The 24,236-nt window shown below is 42.0% G+C and overlaps 1 protein-coding gene across 4 annotated transcripts in view; it reads left to right on the forward strand.

The window, feature by feature from the left end:
• Nucleotides 1-218: 218 nt before the first annotated feature.
• Nucleotides 219-24,236, forward strand: part of tiam1b (TIAM Rac1 associated GEF 1b) — a 47,539-nt gene continuing 23,521 nt past the window's right edge. Inside the window, exons 1-2 of one of the 4 annotated variants that reach the window (XM_058633749.1) lie at nt 220-370; nt 13,523-13,668. The gene's annotated coding sequence lies outside the window, so the exon portion shown is untranslated. Of the gene's footprint in view, nt 371-642; nt 662-13,522; nt 13,669-24,236 lie in introns of those variants that run through there. The other 3 variants (XM_058633746.1, XM_058633747.1, XM_058633748.1) reach the window with 3 other exon arrangements.

The raw sequence follows: 24,236 nt of genomic DNA on the forward strand, positions 1-24,236 counted from the left end.
TACATTTGTGTAGAATCCTTTAAAATCTATTTAATTAAAACATTTTTTACATTATTTTAAAGTTTGAATCCATTTATAACATTTTTCATGTTGTGAATTTCACAGTGACCGAGCCGCAGTTGATTGGCTGAGCGTGGATGATTGACAAGCTCGACAGCCATTCACACGCCGTCTCCATGGCCCGCTGGCCGCGCCCCCTCTGAGCGCCGTGGAAACAACACTCATGGTTTGCAGAGACACAGACAGAGACAGACAGACAGCAGCAGGATGAGCAGCAAGAGCAGGACTCAGACCCACGCGGGAGGAGTGAGTGGAACAGGAAGCTCCCCACGTCAGGAAGGACGCGGCCACACATGAGCGACAGTGACAGGTACGTGTTTGTGTGTGTGTGTGTGTGTGTGTGTGAGAGAGAGGTAAGCGCGCGTTCTTCCTCATCATGTCCGAACACGCTTCCGCGCGGTCCTAGCGCCGCCTGCAAGCATGACCGCGTCACTCAATCATACAAGTTTATTATCGGAGGCGGCGGATGCTGCCGCACCGCACCGTGTCGCACCGCACGGCACCGCACCGCATCGCGCTTCTGTGGACAAGGCCGACAAACTGCGCGTGGAGTGTCCAGCAGCGTCTGGTGCCGGCGGATGCATCCAGACAAACATGAGTGGTAATGATGCGTCTGAATGACTCCGTGTGGACACGCGCCGTGCGGGAATAACACGCATTTATCCCCACATTGTGTGTAACTTGAGTGCGCGTGATGTAGAGAAAAAAAACATCCACGGAGAAATTCTGCTTGACTTGATCAGCAGGATGTTGATGCAGAGACGCAGACTCCAGCAGAGAAGCCGCCTCAGTGCGGTACATTGTTGCATATGGAGCAGAATCGTTTAGTGCGTGTGTGTGTCTGTGTGTGTGTGTGTGTGTGTGTTTGTGTTGTTTGTTGTGTGCGCTTCAGTAAATAGATGCAGTGCAGGTGACTCAGCTCATGTGTGCGGCTCTCTTCACTCAAATGACCTTATGGTGTCAAGTTAGTTGCAGCGTCACTGCTGCTGTTGCTGCTGCTGCTGGAGCTCAGGTGTTCACTCATTCATCCTGCAGACGTGACTGTGATGTTGTGACCTTGTTTTTCCTCACTTTTTCCTCCCTATTTATTTTTATATTCCATTGCTGACAATATCTAATTGTATGGAATGGTGTTTTCTGCCATTTGCGCTGCCAAGTCATACATTTGACCAAAACCTTAGACCAGGGGGTCAGTGAGTACAATACTGTGGCATAAAATGGACTGTTAGGGCCAGACTGAAGACGTTTTTTTTTTAATAATAAAGAATAAAGACATAATCTTTTGAGAATAAAGCCATAATTATTATTTAAGAAAAATCTCAGATGATCAGATGATCGTCTGCAACCTGCGTCGAGATGAGGAACATGGAGCATTTCCTGAAGTTACATTTTGATTTGTGCTTCACAAATAAAGAAATACACATAAGCATCAGGACTTTTTCCACTACACTGTTCCGGCAGGGCGCGACTCAGCACTTTTTTTTGCTTTTCCATTAGTGATCGTACCTGGTACTTTTTTTAGTACCTTCTCTGGCAAGTGAGCTGATACTATACGTGATGTCGCCAGACTGCCGACCACTGATTGGTCAGAGAGTGTCGTCACTGGAAGAGTCATGAGTGCGACGTCTGACACAAGAATCAAACCGAACAAAGTGGAACTGTAGATTAGTTAAAAAGACTTAAAAATCTTAAATATTAGCAAAGGAAATCTCTAAAATCCTCAATATTTAACAGAGGATTAGTGTATTCCGCCATATCTCACCTCAGTGACTGTGTCAGACGGAGTCTGTGCTTCGGTCATGAAGGAAGCACTGAACGATTCTGTGAACAAATCTTTTGAATGAACTGAGTCTAATGATTCAGTCCACTCGTTTGTGTGGGACCCATAGTCACGGCAGTTTCATGCAGGCATGCTATGATGACTCCGCTTACGTTGAGGAGGTTCTATAGTAATGGAAAACCATACCAAACAGACTGTATAGTGGAAAAGCACCATTTGAAAAGATTGTGACAGAGTTTGTATCAAAGAAAATGATCACAGAGGCTTGGCAGAAATCCTCTCTTTTGTGGAGGAGGTTAAAAACAAATCTCATAATATTCTGACTTTATTCTCGTAAGATACATTTTTTTTCTCCCTCTACAGTTTGGCCCCAATACTCACTGAGAGGAAAATGATTGATAAATCACGGCACACATGAGAGGAAGCCAGTGTGATTGACAGCTGGTTGCACATGAATTCTGTGAACGTCTGGTTGCAAAACTACAACTGAGACTCTTGAGGCTTTAAAACAGGAGGTCAGATTCTTATCGGGTGACATCACTCCTGGTTGCCACTTGACTTTAAACTAGACTTTATTGCCTGGCAGTTGTTTGCCTCTGCTGTTTTTAATATACATTTTATCCTCCTGTAACGTAAGCTGGTTGACTTAAAGGTCCGCTGTTACTAGGGTTTATTGGCCCAAATTGAACACACTACAGATAAGTATGTTTGTGTAAGTGTGTAATTGCTTTCAAGTAAATGTGTTTGGTGTCCATAGCCTTAGAATTACGCAAGGGCACCCTTCTTTACTGTGTTTTAAAATAGTGCTTACTATGCAAGTCAACAGCTTTAGTCCATCATTTGTCTGAACGCCGCAGTCCCACAATTAGATGTCACTAATTCTTCGAACCGGACCACGAAGCTAGAATTTACACAGTTTCACTTGACACAGTGTTTTTCACAGATCTTTATGCTGCTTGGATGTGGTGCCAGTGTAGTTCAGCCCGATCTGGCTCGTGTCTTCTTCTCTGGCTGTGTAGGCCAATATCTGTATCAGAAATATAAACGGAGCAACAGCTTGTTCCAGTGTCGCCCGCCAATACATTCAAAGAAGTAGAAGAATGGAAAATAAAAGAACAGTGATGTTTGACTCTCATGCAGCTGATTTTGAAATATCAATTTTTTTTAGCCGTGATGTTTATGGTTCAGAGTTTGCAGCAGAACTTTATATTACAAACGTTCATGCACTTTTAGCAGTGAATATGTGCCTTCCATTGATACTTCCGCATGCTTTAAAAAGATAGTGTCGTTCACGCTCAAATGTTATTGATTTTGGGCGGATTTTTTTCTTTTTAAGTTTGGTCCGTTTCATCTGATGGTCTAAGAAGTCCCAAAAGGCAATAATCGGTTTGTAGCAGGTTGGATTCAAGACTGTCACAGTCAGTGTGTTTATGTGCGTGTAATTCAGTTTTCTTAATGTCATGTAAACACAGTAGTCTGACTAAAACCAAACTAGTCTTAGTCTTAGGCTTGTGCTGGTCAGCACTGTATAAATGGAAAAGAAAAACAAGGAATTCAGACATAATAAAATGATGTATTGGGCATTTTCCTTTTAGTTACAGAAACTAAGCGTGATCCACTGCAGCATCTTGAGAATCAGGGGAAGGAAACATGCAGCAGAATGGCCTCAGTGTTCAGTGCTGTGTCCTCAGGGCAGTAACCTGAACCCACCTGTGTGACATGCCTGCACAGAAACCTCACCCTCTTTCTGTCGAGTTCTAACTAGCCCACACCCACACCCCCACCCCGCTTGTGTCCACACTCCTCAACTCCACATGTCGGATCACAAACGTTGGACCACTCGAGCCACTGTTGTAGCTACACATGAAAGAATGTCTACACATTCATATGATAATTCGGTGGCTTTTTTAGGACAATCCATGACTTTGTTCTTCATGCGTGTGCACAAATGTACAACCAAACACAGATGATCTCGCTCAATGCGCATAATTTAACCCGCGTAAGAGCTGTTTTTGAATTATTCATTGTCATCCTACATGCACATAACTCTTCATTCATTTGCAAAGTAAATACTGAAGACAGTCTTGCGTTTCGCTCCGTTGTAACTGAAATCTTGTGCGGTGGAACGATCGCAGACCATTCACGACAGTACAAATAACAGAACTTTCCTGACTTTGTTAGAAATTCTTGGTTCCTGTAACTAACTGTGGAAGTGAGAACATAAGACCACAACCACAGAGCTACAAATCGGTCCCACCAGGAAACTTGTGGTATTCTTCTACTGTGGCTGATTGTTTTCAATCCAAATACTAAATATAAAAGTTTGATCATGGATGTAACAGTGTTTGAGAAAGGCTCTGGTCATACATGTACACAGGGGGAAATTTGAGTGGAAGTTACCTGGTCGAAAGAAGAGGGAGTTTATTCGTGGTTAAGAGATGCCCCATCCACGTTCAATACATAGACTTTATGACCTTGGTTCTCTACGTTGTGAATTAAGAAATCCTACACTTTTAACTTTTCACGGACGCTTTGTTTTCTTCAGTTAGACAGATATCGTGATATCAGCAATACATTGATTATCACAGTATTGTTGTATCGTGATATTATTGGTATCGCATACCATGTATCATGTACGGTGTGATTCCCACACCTACTCTGTGTAGCTTTCCATGCATCCACACTTGATCATGCATTCCACTCCACTAGCGGCGATTTTGTAGTTTTGGGGGTGAAAATGGCCAAAAAAAGTTATTATGATAAAACATTGTTAGTATCAGTCGTAAGTAAGATGAAAGTAAATTATGGTTTTAAATGGCCTACTTTCTATTAAAAACAAAACCATTTTCCACATCTTGGGTAAAACCTCAGAGAGTTTAAACATTCAATCAATATAGTGAACCCTTGTTATTTAAGAAAGTTACAGTATAAAGCAGTAAAACTGTATATTATACCCATACCCCTAATTTCTTGTCTCTTTTTTGACCAAAACAAGAGTGTGTGCCAACTACTAATATTAATTATTATAATATTATATTATTATTACTAATATTAAGACATTTACGTCACATGGACCATAGTGGACCTCCGCAGCCATGCGGTCCTGAAGTACGTAACCCCCTACCTCTGCAGTGCACACGTCTCCAGGTGCAGTAGGAAAATGGCTCTCTTTATCTGCTCGTCAGCGTTTAATAATTAAATGAGCTCATCTATACAATCGACTTTAACTGCACACCACCGGCAAAGTTGTTTCAATATTTGACTAAACTCTGGGCTGGATGAGTGTTTCACATTCACTGATGTTGACTTAGAGGCTCTGCTAAGATTGCTAAGAAAACATTCTTAAATGCATTTTGAAAATCTTCCATATTTGAGTGCCATAGCAATTTAAATATCTGTAGATGATAAACTGGAACAGTTGCAGGTGTGGGATTGTTGATCAGTGTTCCCTTCAGTGTTCTTGCCCAGGAGGTTTCGATAAATTCATGCTCTGCTGAGTTGTGGATTAAAACCGTCCACTTTTTCCCCCCTCGATGAAGTCATTTGTAGTGTTGGAGCCATTGTCTTGCTTCATGATTCACTTCCTCCCAGTTGATTTGAATGCGTCTCCGTGTAACTTTGCACATGTAATGTTTCTGTGGACTTCCTCTACAGTCATCCTAATGCTACCATCGCGAATGACTCAATCTGGAGAGATTAGCAAGCCAGTTCCAGAGGCAGCCACACAGTTTTTTTTTTTTTCATACTTTGGCCACATGATGAGAGATGAATCTGTCCATATTTATTTTCAAATCTATGTATTTGCATGTTCCAACGCAGTTTTCCATGTGGACTGGTTTGTGTCTTTTTTTTTACGCCTCTATAGTTCTGCAAGGTGTCACCAGACAGATTTTATGTCATACACCTGTGGAATTGTCTCACGTTGTGGACATTGTTGTTTTTTTGTCTGCCATGTGACTGATAGTCGCATGAATGGAAAACACAGGTTTTCTCTCTCCCTCAAATTGATGTAAATCTAAATTCACATTCATATCAAAATAAAAAGCTATTTTTTGGTCTTCAGAAATAAGTAAACATGTTCTGGCCACAAATTAAGCCGACTCACCCTCTCCTTTGTGTATTGACTCAAGCTTTAAAGATTCTCTTTAGGTTATGGTAGCCACAGAAATGGGATTATTAAAAATATTTTTATTACTATTGCAAAATGAAAGACCATTATCCTAATATAATGAGACGTTGACCTTTTTCTAATAAATATAGATAGATAAGAAAAGCACTAATAATAAGTGAATGTGGTGAAGTTAAGTTTAAAAAAAACAGAAGCTGAGAGCTGAGAGTCTTAAAATAATGTTTTTAACCCACTTGTCTTCGTGTTATCACGGAAACATCTTCCAGTAGATTTAGAGGTGTCTGTAGAAACTGTGACAGAGTAAAGAGCGCAACACTACACAACAGTGCTGATGTTGCAGCTGCGAATCCCTTCCCTCTTCACTCTGAAAGCATCTGCACAGGCCGAGCGCCAAATTTGTCTTGTGAGAATCATCAACTTTCAAAAAAGAACCTAACCCTAAGACGGCAGATTACTCATGCACGAGTGAAACAGACTTCATGTCGCCGTCGTTGTATCGTATGCGAGAAACGATGTTACCCTTTTTTTTTTTCTTTTTTTTTTGCATGTGTCCATCTTAAGCTGGTGGATGAAGAACAACGTCTGTTTATGTTGGTGTTGTATCGAGTTACAGACACAAGCTCGATCCCCTCTTGTTCCTCCTGACAGGACATCTGTCTCCATTAGAGAGGACTATTGATATGCTGCTGTATCAGTCTGTCCTCCGCCATCTTTGGACGTTTCCCACAGCCTGCCACACTGTACCAGTCTGAGATTGCCTGGTATCCTTTCTCTCTGGACCATGTGCTGCTAAGGAGCTGATTGACTGACTCATCGCATGCATGTTAAAAAGCCGAGCCCTGCATGAGTTTCCCACTTATTACCAGTTGCAGAAGACTGGAGGTTACCACATGTTCCAGCATCTGACAGAGTGAGGTCATGATGAATTCATGATGTGCTGACAGTCAGCATAATCTGGGAAAAAAAAAAAGCACGTTGATGCTTTGGCAAGAGTTTGTTTGTCCCAGATGCTTTCCAGAGGACAACCATCAGTGTTGCATTTAGAGTGACAATGATGCACTCCATTTAACACGGGTGTGTTTGACTACACCCCACACATTTTCTATATGGGGACGATTTTTGTGACCCAAAGATCCCACATGTCTGTAACACCTAATTGGCAAACAAATAATTTCTCTGAGATGTCAATGACTTCCTTAATTTTATGCGAGTTATTAACTAAAAGGTTGGGAAAATTCAGCATAATTTGTTTGGGGATGACGGCTAAAAAGCAAGCATATACAGTACAATCAAGGGATTACGTGGATTATTTCAACATTTACCAGTGACATCAAAGTCAGAAACGCTTGCAAACAAGTACTTCGCCTTCATTGTTGTGGATGGACTCCACCTTCAAAGCCTTCTTTGATGTTGTTCTAGCTTCAGACAAGTGAGGATATTCTGTTCCGTTTACAGGTTGATGACAGAGCCTTGTGTGCAGTGTGCGGAGGACGGTATTTATTTGCATTCTGATACCTATTCTTACAATGCTCCTGGGATTTGGAAAGACATGAAGGATGAGCGTTAAAAGGAGCTGTGAGCAGCAGCAGCAGCAGTAGCAGCAGCAGTGTGACTGACTGTCAGACTGACTGCACATCATAATGATCGTTAGATTTACAGGCTGATAAGAGCTGTGTGTTTTTTGGATGAATTATAGATAGTGAATGCACTAAGCTGCTGAGGCTACAGCAGGGGTGTCAAACTCATTTTTGTTCAGGGGCCACATACAGCACAATTTGATCTCAAGGGGGCCGGACCAGTAAAAATAGTAAAATAATAGCATAATAACCTATGAACAACAAGAACTCCTTTGTTTTTTCTCCTTTGTTTTACATTTAATGAAGGATAATTTTACAAAACATGAAATTTCTTGAGAAATATAAGTGAAATTTCAACAATATCATGCCTTAATTTACTATTTACACAGCACAATGGATCTATAAAGGCACAAACATTTAGTCACGGGTATCTGGAGCATTTGACATTACGTTTAGATTAGTGTGAAATTTGAACAAATTCATCCTGTGGGCCAGATTGGACCCTCTGGCGGGCCGGTTCTGGCCCCCAGGCCGTATGTTTGACACCCCTGGGCTACAGCTATGGGTGAGGCTGGTGTTTGACAGACTTTACCAGACTTACCTCAACTCTGACCCACTGCAGTTGTTCTGTATTTTTACACTTCCTATTTTCATATTACAGCAGTGTGAGCGCATCTTCGATACACTCGGCTCCTCCCAACTTCTCTTTTCCTTTTCTCTCTGCCTGTCGCTCATGCATCAACACAAACACATCAGGACAGTTGTTTTGTTCTTGCGAGCATCGTGTATTTGGACAGAGAAGAAGATGGAGAGGCGTTATCTGATCACTTGCTCACGGGAAACGTGTGTTCGTGCCAGGTGTTAAGTGGTTGTATTTAACACGGTCTACTTGTGATCAGCTCACTCCGAATTGAACAGGGTCTTATTGTTTTAAGGGTTGTTCAAAGATATCCACAGCAAGTTCAGAATAAAACTGGCCTAAATTACTTAAAGAAGTAAAAGTATTTCATATGTGACAAGAGTTTTCTTGGAAGCAGTAATTAATGTGTGGACAGTTTTGTTTGTTTGTCATCATTTATCTTTTATATCATTGAAAGTATGTTGTCTAATATTTAATAGTGTCTTTGTAGGGAACGTACATATTGAAATGTTTGCACTATTTCCTGAAGGCCGTCCTGTGAATACAGGAAAGACTGCATTGCATTATCAATATGAAATGGATCTAATTAAACGTTGTTAAAGTAATAGTTATGGGCTTGTCCTAAATCCCTAATCTAATACATTCGTGCTTTCGTCCGTGTGCAGTTGACCCTCCCCACCCAGCAGATGGTCTCTTGATATGCCGCAGCCATCTTTTAATAATATCTAATACTTGAGAGCCACCTCTGCTGCATAGGTTCCGTCTTGACCAATCAATTCCAGCCTTTTTCTCCGCATTCTAAATGATTTCCATCTCTACACCACCGCCTTTGATGTTGACTCTTGAGAGTCAACTCACCGCAGGAGACCGCTGTGTCTTCCACTAATGATCTCTACCCGGGCCTGGGTTACTGCTTTAATGTATTGCACAACACTTGCCTTTTTGTGTGTGTGTGTATGTCCTCTTAGATATCACTTGTACATGCTGTTCTTTTTCACCACAATGGATCATCTATTTCCTCACGCTGAGTACGTGTTATTATGATGGAGCGAAAACCTACAACCTCGTGTCTGTCGGTGCTATTTCCAGTGCCGTTGTAGAGTCGCGGTTTTGTGCTGAATCAGCTGCTGCATTACAGCTGACTGCCTAAGTAAGATCAGCGCCAACGTGACAGTTTATATTTGAGCTCCCGTGTGCAGTTGTTGGGTTGGAATCAACACGTTTGTTGAATCAACATCTTGATGCCTGATGGTGGATAATCCCCGTTCCCTGTATGATAATTGAGGATTTGTGGCTTGTACTGTATCATAACATTTTTATACAGTGGTGCATATTATCTGCTGTTTATATATCCCTGATCAGGGAAATTACTATTGTCTTCTTATTTTACTATTCCATAGAGCTTTATTAGCCTGCAGCGAGCTCCTATACTTGCTTTGATCAGTATTTGTGTGGACCATACCTGCCTAAAGTAGGAATTTAACAACAACTAATTCAACAACTGCAGCCTTTAATGTTTAAAACAGTCACTGCAAATTCAATTCCAAACATTTTATGAGCATGGGTCAGATAGGTTGCCAAATTTGACAAATTATATAACAAAGACGCTGTCTTAATACCCAGCTTTACACATATATAACTGTCCCCTTGTCTGTTAAATGTTTTATAAACATTTAACCTATGTTGTTAACTTGACACGGCACGTCGTTTTCCGTCACTTGCACAAAACTGCTGCGTCATTGTTTTATACGTGACACAAACACACAAACTAGTGACGAGCAAAGCAGTTGTTTTCGGTGTACTTAATCGTTAGAATCGGTTAATTAAAAACATTAGTTTCTGTACACATCTGACACAGTCATTGAGCTGAAATATGGCTGAACGACTTTGATCGCCGGCTTTCAGCAGTGCTGTCGATAAATACACCAGACTCTTCTGGTAAATATTGAGATTTCCTTGCCAAATGGTGGAGTTTTATGCATAGTTTAAGGATTTTTTAAGTATTTTTCTGCATTGTTTGGTTTGATTCTTGTTGGACGTCATGCTCGCACTCTCTGGCCAATCAGTGGCCGGCAGTCTGTTGAACAACTCATGTTGTACTAGCAGCTCCGCTCGCTTGGAACCTCGCCGTAGCAGGTATTAAAAAAAATACCAGGTACCAGGTACTGTCCCTAATGGAAAAACAAAAGAGAGTAAAAAGAGAGAGGGTTAGTTTCACTTCCCGATAGAAAGGTATCCACACCGCCATGTCTTCCTCTCTTTTTTCATTCGTCTATATTTTCTACCCTTCTATCCGTCAAGACATTTTTGAGAATTGCTCAGGGTCTGGCCTCCAGTGTGTTTAAGTACCACAAGCTGCATTATTAAGTGGCTGCAAATAAAAAGTATTTCATACATCACTGAAGCTAGTATTTCAATTGAAATAGTTTCCTTAGTCACAGGCGATGCATCATGGTCATTTTATGTCGTAATGTAATGCATTTCTTCCATATATCACCCTTTTAAAAGCAGAGCATCTTTAATGTGCTGTCCCGCGGTCCATTTAAAATGGCTATCATAAAGCAGGGTGTTGTCAGTTATTAACTGACCTTTGTTTAAAATTGGGAGCAGCACTTTGACTTAGTTTGCTATGCATGTAACACTCCTCCTCTCATGGGAAAGACTTGAACAGTGTTGATGTTTTTTTTCCCACATTTTGTGTCTGCTGTTAACTGTCTCGGTTTGGAGTAAAGAAGAAAGCAGGGAACGTCTTCTAATTTGCATCCACACTTTCTGTCAAAACTCAGTTTGGGAGAAATCAATGACTTTATGGCTAAACGCTCCAGCCTCGAAATCTGCGACCAGACAAGCTTTTCAGCTGCATGTTAGAGGTAATACACATCCAACCATTGTTAAGCACCTGGTACATGATGTCATGTGAGCATGGGTGTTGATTCTCTTCTTAGTTGTCTATTGCAGAAACAATAAAGGGGAAATGTAAGAACAAATGACAGAGAAAACAAGGTGAAACTGAGCCTTTTAGTTCACAGCTGGCCAATTTAGGAAGTGAGTGCAGGCAACTCCCATCCAAACTTCACTTAAACCTCACCTCAGTTTTCAAACAAAAACCGGAGCAGCGAGGAACATTCCACATTTATTTTGCCTCACCCTCCTGCAAAAGAAAAGTACAAATACAGACTTTAGGGTGGTTGTTTTTTTTGTTTTGTTTTTTATCTGTTGCTTGCAGCAGATGTCAGAGAATCAATGAATCAATAGCCGTGTACAAGGGAAAGTTGTATCTGCGCGACACATGCGATGCTGTTGCTACATGTGGCTCTAATTCTGCAAGGGTGACATAATCGCACACTGGAGTGCTTATATAATTCACTTTTGAACAAGCAGCAGCCTGTTACCTGGTGATAGATTCAGGGCCTTTTAACCTATGCAAAGCTTGGAAAGCACTGGAAGTTTCCTTCTGAAGAGAAGAAGAACATCGAGTGAACTCCAAGTGCATATCCTGGTAAAAATGGAGTTCTGTCATTCCTCCACATTCAGCTGTTTCCCTTTTTTTTTTTCCTGACGGTGATTGGCAGTGATTGCAGTGGGTTGTGACACCTGGACAACATCAGCAGTCTGAAGTGTTGCTGTGGATCTGTAACCACGGTTCTCACGCGCCAAAATTGTTCCCGCAGCATTGAACGACCTGTCAATGTATCGGATGTCCGGCTCAATCAGGTCCTAAATTGAGTGTGGACAAGAACGGTTTAATAACCTCCGTCGCTGGTGATGAGAAAGCAAAGAGTTAGTTTAGCTGAGCTCGTAGCAAAAGCAATTTACATTTCTCAAATTCCTGTGGTGAGTGTGAGACGTGGATTCAGCATTAGCACACATATACTGATAGACACATTTATCACACTGCTGCAGGATCCAGGATTTTTTCTTTCTTTTTTTTTGGAGATAAGAAGATCTCATATCACATAACATATACTAACATACAATTAAGTATTCATTTGATTTTTTTGAAAATTAACACCTATGAGAATATTACAGAAGGCACCGTCGCCTAGAGGCACATCAACCCTAATCTGTTTTAATTTGAAAATGGCATAAGATAAAAAACAATTCGAGCGTTTGAGCTCCGTGTCAGAATTTGCCTGTGTCCTCAGGCCACATTGACACAGAACTTTCCCTCAAAGATTTTCTCTTTGTAGTTTCAAGAAATGACTTCATCTGTATCTCTGTTGTTGTCGGTGGATCAAAGTCCACCCCCGAAAAAGAAGAAATTGGCCATCTGTGTGCATTTTCTGTATCAATTGACTGAGCTGCTTTCTGACAGATTACCTGAGCTCAGGAGATTTGATAACTACGCAGGTTATTTTGTCTGGTTTGCCTGTGCAGACCGGACATTCCTGTCTTTACTCTTAAACCCCAGTGGTTTAGTTTTAATATCAGGGTCACAACCTTGGCATGACATGAAGTGACCACAGCGCTGAGTGCTTTTTATTTTAGTCATCGCAACGTCTAGACGAGGCAATTCACTTCAATCTCTGGGCTCTTTTCAGTGTGTGTACCCTCCAGTGTGTTCTGCCGCTCGCCGTTTCTGGTGCACATGATGTGCAGGCTGCAGTCGAACACATGTCTCTATGCCCTCGCTCCATTCTCTCCTCCTCTGCTCCCTCCGCCAGTCCCATCGTCTCAAAATGAGTCCAGCGCCGCTGTCACTGCTGACGCGATAGCAGCACGACATCACTGGTGCTATGACAACAGCAAGCTCGGCCTTTCTCTCATTCACTGGTCCATTTTGGTGGACTGTCGCTCAATCCTCCGAAGTGTGCACTGCCACACATTAGGACAGCGACCTTTCAGCCCGTGCTGCCTTGGAGACAAAGATTATAACCGGTTACGGATGGGTGCAATATGTTCAATATGCTCAAGCCATAAAATGTTTTTTTTGTTTTTTTTATTTTACATTTAAGATTGTGCTGATTGGGGTTAAGAAATTCCGGCCAAAATCCGACTCTGACTTCTTGAGACTGCAGTTGAGTTTATCAGCTTTTTGTGAAATAAGGCTGCAGCACTTAGTGTAAACATGATGCTTTTCATAAGGGAGTGGAGGGGCAATTACAGAGGAGACGAGGGAGGGAGCACACATTCCTGCTGGCAGTAGCTCTGCAGTTTGGGGGGTGGGGGGGAGTGGAATTTTAGATCGGAGGAGGGAGCAGGCAAGGAGGGAGGGAGGCAGGGAGTGAGGAGTGTGAAAGAGTCAGCAGGAGGAGGAAGAGGAGGGGGATTTACAAACAGTCACACCCCCCCCCAACGCTCTCTCCCTCACTTCTTCAACTCATCCTTGCATACAGGAGTCATTCTGCTGAGGACAGGAGACGTATCAATAATTCCCCTCACGTGGAGCTTACAATTCCCCCCTTTATGATGATGATGCCTGGGATTTCTTTTCGCTACTGACGGAAGAAAATGCAGAAGTGACACTTCAAAGTAGTAAATGGTAAGTTAAATCATTGGATTTGCTTGTGTGTGTGTGTGTGTGCTGTTGTTGCTTGTTGTGAGGAGATAGCAGAGACAAATGGCTCCCCAGCCCCTGAACCTCCCACTGTCCTTAAGAGGTGCTAAATAACACCAGTTTTAGTCACGCAAACAATGTGACTGTTTGTAGGATTCAGTGTATTTTAACTCCGTGGGGTGCAACCACTGCTCTTATAAATCATGGTGTGCCCGTTGTGGGGTTTTGTGTTTTCAGGATTTATCGTCTCTGGATGTGATTTTCTCTTTAGTTTCTACGAGTGTTTGCATCCACATCTTGTAAGTGAATGTGTATTTTGTTGTTGTTGTTGACAATTATGCCGGGGGTCTTCACAGCCTGTGTTTAGGGTGGGGTTGCCACCTCATGTGTGTACCTGTGGCACTCAGGCACAACTTTACCTATGACTGCATGTGATGGGCCATTCTGTTGCCCTCCATTCAGCGTCAGACGCAAACAATGCCGCTCACGTCTGTGTCATTGTCATGACAAAGCAGTGGCGGTGGTGGTGTCTTTTTGTCATTCTAAGGGAAGGGAGATGATGAATTGCAAATGCGAGAGATGGGTCAAAGTCAAGGAGAATTCCCAGGGTGCTCTCCTGGAGGGGTGCTCCGGGTCTTCATGACCTGCGAGTTCATTTAAAATCCCGGGCATTGTGTTTTGATGCCCTGGAGAGTGGCTCCAGCGGTGGGGAGAGGGGTGAGAAGTGGTCATCTGGTGTCATAGTTATGGAAATGTATCGACTGTTTGAGGCTTAGCGGGACAGGGGGTCAGGCTCCAGCTTGCAGCCTGGCAAGTCCTGACAATACTGCTGTTTTATAATTGAAGTAAAAGTACTAAATCAAACATAAACTCTGAATTATTTTTTAAGAATGAGATTATTGTCCTTGGAGGAAAATAACTAATGACTGAGCAGTTTGCGTGATCGTGTGTCATACGCTTTTACCTAATTGAGAAGCATGTGCAGTGTAGAGTGGAACAAAGACTTTATTGTAGATTTGCAAGCCTGCGATTATGTGGTCTTTCCAATACTTGGCCTTATTATAAAGGTTACACTATATGTGGAGCAGAATTTAGCATGACGCCACATGCAGCTCCGTGACTTCTTTTCCAACAGTCGCTCCGTTTGATGCCACAAAAATCACACTGCTGTACTTTACATTTTCCTGCCCATGAATGACCTTTTGTCTTTTTTAAATAACCTACACATACTTATGTTTCACTGTGACACCGATGTTGAAGTAGTTTTGTGGTAGACACATTTGTTTCTCGTTGATTTCTCATCCACCAAGTGCACGAGAGGCGCCGCGAGAGCTTTGGCTGCCAGTCATCATCTTTGTTGATTGTCGGATTTAGATTTTTATAGTTGGCGCTGAAAAGGAGAAGTAATAAACATGACGTGGTGATGTTTATGATGACGTCACACATTTGGGCTTCCACTTTGCCTTTGCACTTTGCATGTTTGGCTGGACTTAAGTAGTTTGTGAGATTTGTGGCGGGAATTAAATTAAAATAAAACTGAATTAAAACTGAGGTTTGTTTTTTTTATGTTATGTTGTGTCTCTCTGCCACACAGTTAAAGGGATAGTGTGAGATATTTTTAAAGGAACACGCCACTGATTTGCATTTAGCTTTGTATTATTAGAATAGGGATAATATTTTTGAAAAATTGTGCTTCCCAACCTCAGAAATATCTTCATTTCTTTTTTTGGTTACGTTCCCACCAGTGTCACTTGGTCCGAGGCTTGAAACTGCAACACTAATTCCGCACTTTTCAGACTCCGTCGTGGGGGGATGGGACCTCACTCCCAGAATGTAAACAGTGTCCGCCATCTTTGCTAACAGTTACGCTAACAGGACCAAGTGTCACTGGTGGGCACGGAACAAAGAAAAGAATGAAGACATTTCTCAACTCAGGGGAAACTGAAGTTGGGAAGCACAGTTTTTCAAAAATACTACCCCTATTCTAGTAATACAAAGCTAAATGCAAATTGGCGAAGTATTCCTTTAAGTGAGGTTGTTTTAAGGCAGTCTACACACTTCCTGTGCTTTGGAACAGCTGGGAGTGGGTGTTTGTGAACGCAGGGGAAAACATGGCTGCAAGTGGGGACAGCAGAATAAACAGGTTTTAGCCACTTAACAGAAGGACTGGCCAAATAAAATATACATCAGCTTAAGTGTAAGCTATTTTAAGAATAGGTTCCCCACTTCATCTTGCTGTTAGACCGTAAACTGAAGTTTGTTTAAAGTGCTCGCTCCCTGCATCAGAGTCCATTGACAAAAACAGTCATTTGAGCCTGCGGGACACAGGAGCTGTGGGTTTACCTCTGCCTCTAAAAGTGCTGACATTCAGTTTAATTAAATGGTCCTGCACCACTGTGTGCCTTTTTCTATGTAAACATTTGTCTGACTTGGATACCAGAGTTTGCACACCACCACCACCACCGCAGTTCAAAAACCTGGTTGAATGAGTGGAGCCACTGGACTCCAGCTGAAATTTGTCTGCCGTAGTGAGTAGTGACATTTTACCACCGCTGCTATAAATGAGGGGTCTGGTACTGGAAACTGTGATGCTGACCATGTGAAGGTAGCGCCTGGCACATTTTCTGCCCAGATTTGTGTAGTCATGTGTGTCAGGGATACAGCTTGGCTCTGCTTCAATGCACAGTGCAACACATCGGTGGGAAACTGGGAGTTTCAGTGGTGATGTTGTTGAGATGGTGCTCAGCAGAGAGATATGATTTATTTCTCATGTACCAGCATATTTGTGATTGACACTTAAGTAAAAAAGAAGAGGCACAGACTTTTTTTTTTAGAGTATTTTATTACTTCCTAGTTCTAGGATGACTTGAGAGACGAACGCAGTCTTGTCTCATCATCGTGGTCTAACGGGACTTGGCATTTATTCCCCTCTCTAGAATCTATTTGCAACGTAAAGTGTGTTTTCTGCCCTCCATTAGTAATGGAATTAAAATGACAATAATGGACCTTGGCATTGAACCAGATGTGTGTTTTATTTAGTGGAGGTTGGAGTGGGTGTCTGCACTTGTGGTGCTACCTAAAAGCAACAGACGCCATTCCTGATATTCCCACTCACTGACCTGGAAGCAAATGAAGATCCAGAGTGAACCAGAGTTTAAAACACATTTTTCAAGACGGGACTGCAGCTCCTTTTGCATTTCGTGCAATTGTGTCTTGCGTCATGTCAGCTGTCTCTCTCAGATTGGTAGGTGACAGGCTCGTCCAACATCAACAACCATTCATTGTTTTCCGTGAAGCCGTAATAGTTTAATGAAGGAGAGCAGGCCATTTGATTGAATTGGAATTATATATATATATATATATACACATATATATAACGCAAAAATTGCAGAGCCAGCTGGCCTCAGTGAAAGTGTGCTGTCCAAAACCGAGGCTGGACTTTACACTGCATTGGATAAATTACATTAATTACATTTAATTAATAACATTAGCCTTAGGCCGGAGGCTAAGCCTCCAGATATGCCTGCTGTCCACGCTACACTTACATTTTATGGTCCCACAATTGAGAAGTTTGAAAATGCTGCTGTCTGGATAAGCGAAAATGGAGTAATGTGGAAACTATGATGCAGTAACCCTCGTTCACTTCATTTTCTTAGTGGTATTGCTGTTATGGGCCGCAAGTGATGATTATTTTCATAAACGATTAAACTGTTCTCTAGATAAATCGATTAGTTGTTTGATCCATTAGTTCTCAAACCTTGAAATGTTGATGATGACGTTCTCAAATGTCTTGTTTTGTCCACAAATTATTCACTTGTATCCATTTTCTTTGTTAAACGGGACAAAGAAACCAGAAAATATTCACATTTAAGAGGGTTAATTGGTAGCATTGCAGTAGTACCCTCTGAAACTAAGCAAATGTCCCTTTTTCAGATGAAAATGTAATCGTGTGGATGTACCCTTTCATAAAAAGAAACCTCTCTTCAAAAATATTGACGCAAAAGTCTCAAATACACCTATTTTCACATTTCCACAAATATCTGATTTCATCTCGCAGCTGTTTTGCATCTGTACCAGAGCTCAGTGGACTGTAGTCCTGGTGCAGGGATCAGTTTGCCCCTGTAACACAAACCGTACATAACTCTGGCCGGTGTTTTGGTAACCATGGGGGGTCCCGGCATTGATACCGCTGATCTCAAATCTGTAATCATAAAAGTGTCAGGAACAGTTGCTGCTTGTGTGAGGGGTAAATTGTTGGGTGTGATTGTGAGTCCAGACCGCGGAGGAGTCTGGAATGTGAAACATGCAAAGGCAGATGAGTGTTGATGCTCAGTGTAGCCAGGGGAGACCTTTTCACTGGCAGTGACAGTTACAGGCTATGAGAAGGTCAACATGTTAGTCTCTGGCGACTGTGGTTGTGATGTTTTGTTACAGGGACCCCAGCCTCTTTCCTTTACACAAAGCCCTTTTTAATGCTCTTCCCACATTAATACCTGCACCACAAGCCGTTCGATATTGAGCTTTTAATTCTTCCGTGATCCTGTTACTGTCACGTACCGGCTTTTTCATTTGCATCTGATTAACAGTTTTACATTATTAAGATTTGCTTCAAACGCCTGCTTTTGCAGCATCCAAATCAGGTTTGATTGGTTCAAAACCCCATAGATCTAAAACAGCAGTAGCTACACCAGAATTAAATAAAAAAGTAGAACAAGCCCTGATGCTCTCACACCAGTAATGAAGAGAAAATTAGTAGGATAGATATGACTTGGAGAGGGGGAATTTAAGTGAGAAAATTGAATGAAATTAGGGTTGATTTGCATGACATTTGCTGTAATTGTGAAACACTTTTTTTTATCCTGAAGTAGATTTGACATTATCAAATGTAACAGAGTGTAATGTGTATGCTATTTATTTGACACTAAAGAGTATTGTAAATTCAGACGGGAAATTGCTCAGTTGTCCGTGACCGGCTAAATATTTGCTTTGAAACAACTTAAATGGGAAGTAGTAGATTCAACAGAAAGATAGATAAGCGGCGGTACCTTCCCCCAACAGAAGTGTCGTCAGAAGAATGACCACAAACACTACCTGTATCCTCCCCCCATTTGTCTTAACAGTGGACTTTTAGGCTCCAATTAACAGCTGTTTAAGGACTTCAAAGGTTGCCGACGAGGAGCTAAAGAGCCACAGGCAGGATGTGGCCTGATAGCACCTTGGTTGTAGACGAGCAAATTTCATGATGAAGATGAAAGGACTCGATATAAATAGCTTGCTTTCGCCATTTCATCTGATTCTAAACATTTGCAAGTGGTATTTTAGGACTAAAATATTTAGTTGTTACCACTTCAGAAAAAATCCGGTTTGAAACGAACCAAGCAAAGTCAAATTCTTAGGTTAAAAGAAATCCTCCTTCATTTAAAGAGTGCAAAAAACAAGATTTATTAAGCAACCTGCAGCATCTGCTATGCGAGCTCATCACAGCCTCAAATGCCAACAGGAGCGGTGACCTCTGCACACAGTGTTGCCCCAGAGAAAACAGCGACGGAGACAAAGGTGTCACCAGGCTAAGCGCCAGCTGCTGCCGAAGAAACAAGCTCTGCAATCGGAGCATCAGAGCCTTGTGAGAGAACTGTTCACTTTGAAAGAATTCCATAATTACATCACCGAACAACCTCTTCATACTTGCCAGATTTAGATAAAGAAAACATATTTCCAGCAACTGCACGGAACCAGCGAACGACCGCGCCTTGCAATGAACAACTATTTCTGATCCTATAGTTAAAGCACCATAATTTCAGTATCCCTTTCATCTTGTGACACTGGGGAATTTTACACACAAGTACAAGTTTTGGAGAATCCACAAAATAGTATTGTTAGCGCTAAAACTCTGTTTTTGGAAACTTGCATTGTTTTGTCCAACCAATCTGTAACTTTGGGATGGTGATGATGTGATAGACCCACCCCTTCTTCTTCTTCTTCGTGTTTGGTGTATATCTGTTGACATTTCCTGAAACATTTTAAGCACACAAAAAAGATCAAATCCCAAAGGTTATTTTTCCATGTGGACAAGGCCTTTTATCCTCCCCGGCTGCTCGCATGTGTGTCCGTTTTGAATAATGTAAATGAGGGAACGAGCTCACTAAAGGCCTCCACTGCATTAGCTGTCACAAGCAGCACTTACCCTAGTTTGCATAGTTCACAAAGAAAAAGCAACCGTTTGCATAATCATCTGCACTTGTACTCTCAAAAGTCAACTTGCCAACACACCCTCATTATCTACGTCTGCCATTGGTTGCTGCTCGCTCACCAGGTCTCACACCAGCTGTACTCTGGGCCATTATTCTGCTTGATATATGCTGGCATCCATCTAAAGGCTGTTCTCCTACAATACCAGCGTCCCATAACACAGAGCCACACCTGAGCCTCTCATGACAGGGCCAGACATGACACACAGCCGCAGCACTAGCATTTGAAATGGTCCCCACAAACAAAGAACATCAATTCCTCAGTAAGTGCAATTTCTGTTTGGTGGCTGATTGCCTGCCTTTTGTTGTTTTTTGTTGCTGTTAAAACACTGTACTGTCTATAGATCATATTTTGAGTAATGCTGTACAAATTTTGGCTGGATCAACCCAATCCCGGTTGGCCCGTTCCTTCGTGACGCATCCTGTGCCAAGATTGGCAGAAAGCTATCCCAAGTCGATTCAAAGCGCTTTGATCGTCACTGAAAGCCCCTCTTTCCAGCTGTTTGCTATTCAGAGTTTCTAGGGACTGCACATCCAAGTCAGAGAAATACTCTCTGGCTATGTGACAGCTTTCATTTAGAACTGGGAAGTGAAGACTGGAGGAAGTACTCGTTTTGTTCATCAACACCTCAAATAAATGCTACTCTGGTGCGGATGTTTTCTCACCGGCCTGATACATGTTGGAGAGGATGCAGGCTTTGCTGATGCCAACTTCCCCTCTGGCTAAACGGAATCTTAAATACAGTTGATCACACTCCGAAGTGGAAAATGACTCATGAGAACAAGAGATTGCTGTATGGTACATCTACTTACACAGAAGCATATGACTCTATCAGCAGGGAAATGTGAGCTGTCCTGAGTGCAGTCTTTCACTGTTAACCCCTCCCCACCCCCCCACCCCACACACACACATACCACCACCACCGCCTCCTCCTCCTCTTCTATACAACTACCTGTGTTATTATCTCCAGACAGGAGTGTTCAGATTACAGGGTTTGTGTGTTGGAGCTTGTAACTAGTCAACACGGTGCATTTTTGCCTTTCACCAGGAGTGCATTTGCAAGACTCCAAATTTGATAGAGTTCTATCAAAATCCAAGCCCAATTTATTTGTATCTTGTGTTGCAAAGTGAATCTAATTTCATTACATAAGCCATTATGTAACGAACACATTTTGCCTCTATCATCCTCAGATTTGTCTGTATCACAAGATCCTACTGTAGTGTGTGGTTATAGGACTGCATGACTGGGATTTTGGGACCGTCTTTGAGTTGTATCTTCTTTGGAAAGTCCAAAAGTCAGATTGTTTAAATGATGCAACAATCCTAGTTTCCTTGGATCACCCAAACCGCTTGACATTTTCTGTCCTCGGGGATCTAGATGAGAAGAAGAAGAGCAGGTGGGAGTTTGGGCAGTTTTTTTCACTTGTTCCTGTTCCAACAGGCCCCAAGTATTTGCCAAATATAAGCTGGGCTTTTAAAGTCGTCTTTAATAACAAAAGACCTTAAATCTACCTGTCACATAGTTCAGGAATGACCAAATTCCTTCAGAACAAGGAATGGGAATATGAACATGACTCCCCCAAAGCAGTTTCAGATATCATTGACAGTGGTGTGGGGAAGAGCTGTTCTGGCATAAATCAGAAAGTGAGACATTTATGTTCCAAGTACTGTTAATGTTGGTATTGATGTGATTCCAGGCTTTTTCAAAAGATGGTTCTAAACCTTTTAAGAGTTTAAGAAACAACTGATTGTTACAGAAGAGACATTTCTGTGTCTCAGACAGAGACGTATGATGCTGACGGCTGAAGTGTTGGATGACAAATTAGCAGAATGAACTTCAGAATATTTCACACGATTATAAAATAGCGTATTTTGACGTCTAGCACAACACGCCCTGTTGTTGCCGTTATATTAATGTGCCATAACAGATTTGTTTTGAGAACTTGATTTTATGAATTGGATAATTGCCCATCAGTGTCTCACTGTGTCAGTCTGATGCATACGGCTGTTTAAAAACACCCCCGAGTGGCTCATGAGAATTTTCTTGACGCTGATTTGTTGCTGAACTCGTGTCACAATAAAACAGTTCTTCTCTCTGGTCTGTGGGTGGCTGGAATCTCCTGTGGTTATGCGTTTCATTAGAAGCTTGTAACAGATAAATCATCCCGTGTCCTGCTGTCCCGTGTCCTTATTCAACCTGCTGAAAACAAACGATAGACCACCCCTCTCTCACTTGGGTCTGCAGTCTGTCACACTGCTAAATTACAGGCGGTCTAATTGTTGCTTTATGTTAATGTATGTATAATGGATGATAGTGATGATAAAGGACAGAGAGGTAGCTGGTCAAAGTGGAATCCTGCTATCCGCTAAACTTGAAACCTGCATACAGTGGATTTAACAAATATGTAGTGATTTCTTTCTATAAACATGTTCATTTTCTCATTTGCTCACAAAGCTGTTGCTCTGGAAGGAGAATAGTATTGGAACTTAGTCACTCACTTGTTGTTTACCTTTGATAGGACCATTAAGTCCTTGTTGGAGTTTCTGCAACAAAACCTGTTCCTTGTGCATAATAACTGTAGCTGTGTCACTACTTAGTTGTGTGTTTTAACTGCATGGTGCCGTGCTGTGTTTACGACTTCTTGTCACAAAAGCCCTTAGGGACGGGCGTGTGAAATCAGCATTCACAGGAAAACACTGCAATACTTTTATTGAATAGCTACAGTATATCGTATAAATGTGTTCACGTCACTAACATTTAATTGGCCGACTTCGTCTTTATATATGTACGTAGGTACAGTTAATGTGCAGGTTTATTTTCTGTGTGTTTCTGGCCTTTTTTCCCAGCGTAAACAACTGTTCATCAGACATCTGTTCACATCAGGAGTGAACAGATGTGCACGTGTGAACAGGGTCAGAGACCTGTTGTCCTTTTGTTTTGCCTGATTTGATGATGGCTTAGTAAGTTTGATAGTATCGGTTGAGTAATTTGATTTTGCTTTTATACATTTAAGCAATTTGTCAAATACACAATCAGTTTTCCTTCTTTCTTAAAATCAGTTTATTTTTTATCGTCTTTGACTTTGACACTGCCCTTTTATTCTAAATGGAGAATGCCCTTGTAAGACAAAATGTTAGAGCAGCAGGTTTTGTTGTAATTTGACACTGTTGCAGAGAAACTAAACGGCCCTTTTTACTTTTTAATGTTTGAATATCTGCTCATTTCAGCAAGCTGTTGCTCATTTTTCAGGCATGAACAGATGAAATTGTACTGTAAAATCCAAGGTCACTGCACAGTGGGTTGCTTTTGACTGCACTGACTGTGAGGATGCCAAGTTTTTGGCTTCACCTGAAAACAGGCTCTATCGCACCTGACTGAGGGAGCATTTGTGTGTACATCCACAGCCCAGGGGTGGGGGAACGAGAAGTGTTTTGAGCAGTAGAATTCAATTCCTTTTTTTGTGGATTCATCTTTGTGTTTTCAGTCACACGCCACCTCGCTGCCTGTGTGAGAGAATGTTAAACAATGTAATCCTAACAAAGTCACAGAGAGTTATGTATAGCTGTTCAATCAGCAGTGTGGGAGCTCGTTTGACAGTGGTTTGCCTGTAAGGGACATTTATATTAGCTTTTCATATTTTTAACGTAGACATTTTGGGGAGTACCAGAAATCCTCAAAGTAGCCCTTTAGGTTATAATCATGCTCACATTTTTTAAGCCTGTGTATTTTAACCCTCTGTGAATAAGGTTTCCTCTAATGAGTGCATTTCATATTTCTGCTCCAGGTGCCTCCTCTTCTTTTCTTTCCCTTCTTTCCACTTTTCCACGGATATGATGGAGCGGAGCAAAGCAGTAAAACTGCAGGGTCATATGAAAAATGAATGGACTTCCATCAACATCAAACGTGCATTTCAGTGCCAGTGAGCGGTGATGAGTGAGGAGGAAAGGGAGTGATGTAAGGCAGGGAAAAAAGGGTCAGCTCCAGTTTATGCAACACTCCTTCATAGCGAGCCTGAGTGCATGTAGCAGCAGCAGCAGCAGCAGCAGCAGCAGCAGCAGTAGGGTGGGCTCCCACCCATCTGTGTCAGCCTCTCACCAAACCACACTGCACACCCCTTAAGGGTCTATCCTGAAAGGGAAGGAGAGGGGGCACATGAGGAGGAAGAGCAGCCACAGTGTGGTCAGTTATCTCCTGTCCCATCTGCTGACGGTCCCAGGCATGGAACAGGACTTTTTTGGGGACAGGGTGTCCAGCCTACAGGCAGGTACATGGAGTCCACATGTGCACACAGACACGTTACCGT

The sequence above is a fragment of the Solea solea genome, chromosome 7 (genome assembly GCF_958295425.1).
Source record: "Solea solea chromosome 7, fSolSol10.1, whole genome shotgun sequence".
NCBI classification, from domain to species: Eukaryota; Metazoa; Chordata; class Actinopteri; order Pleuronectiformes; family Soleidae; genus Solea; species Solea solea.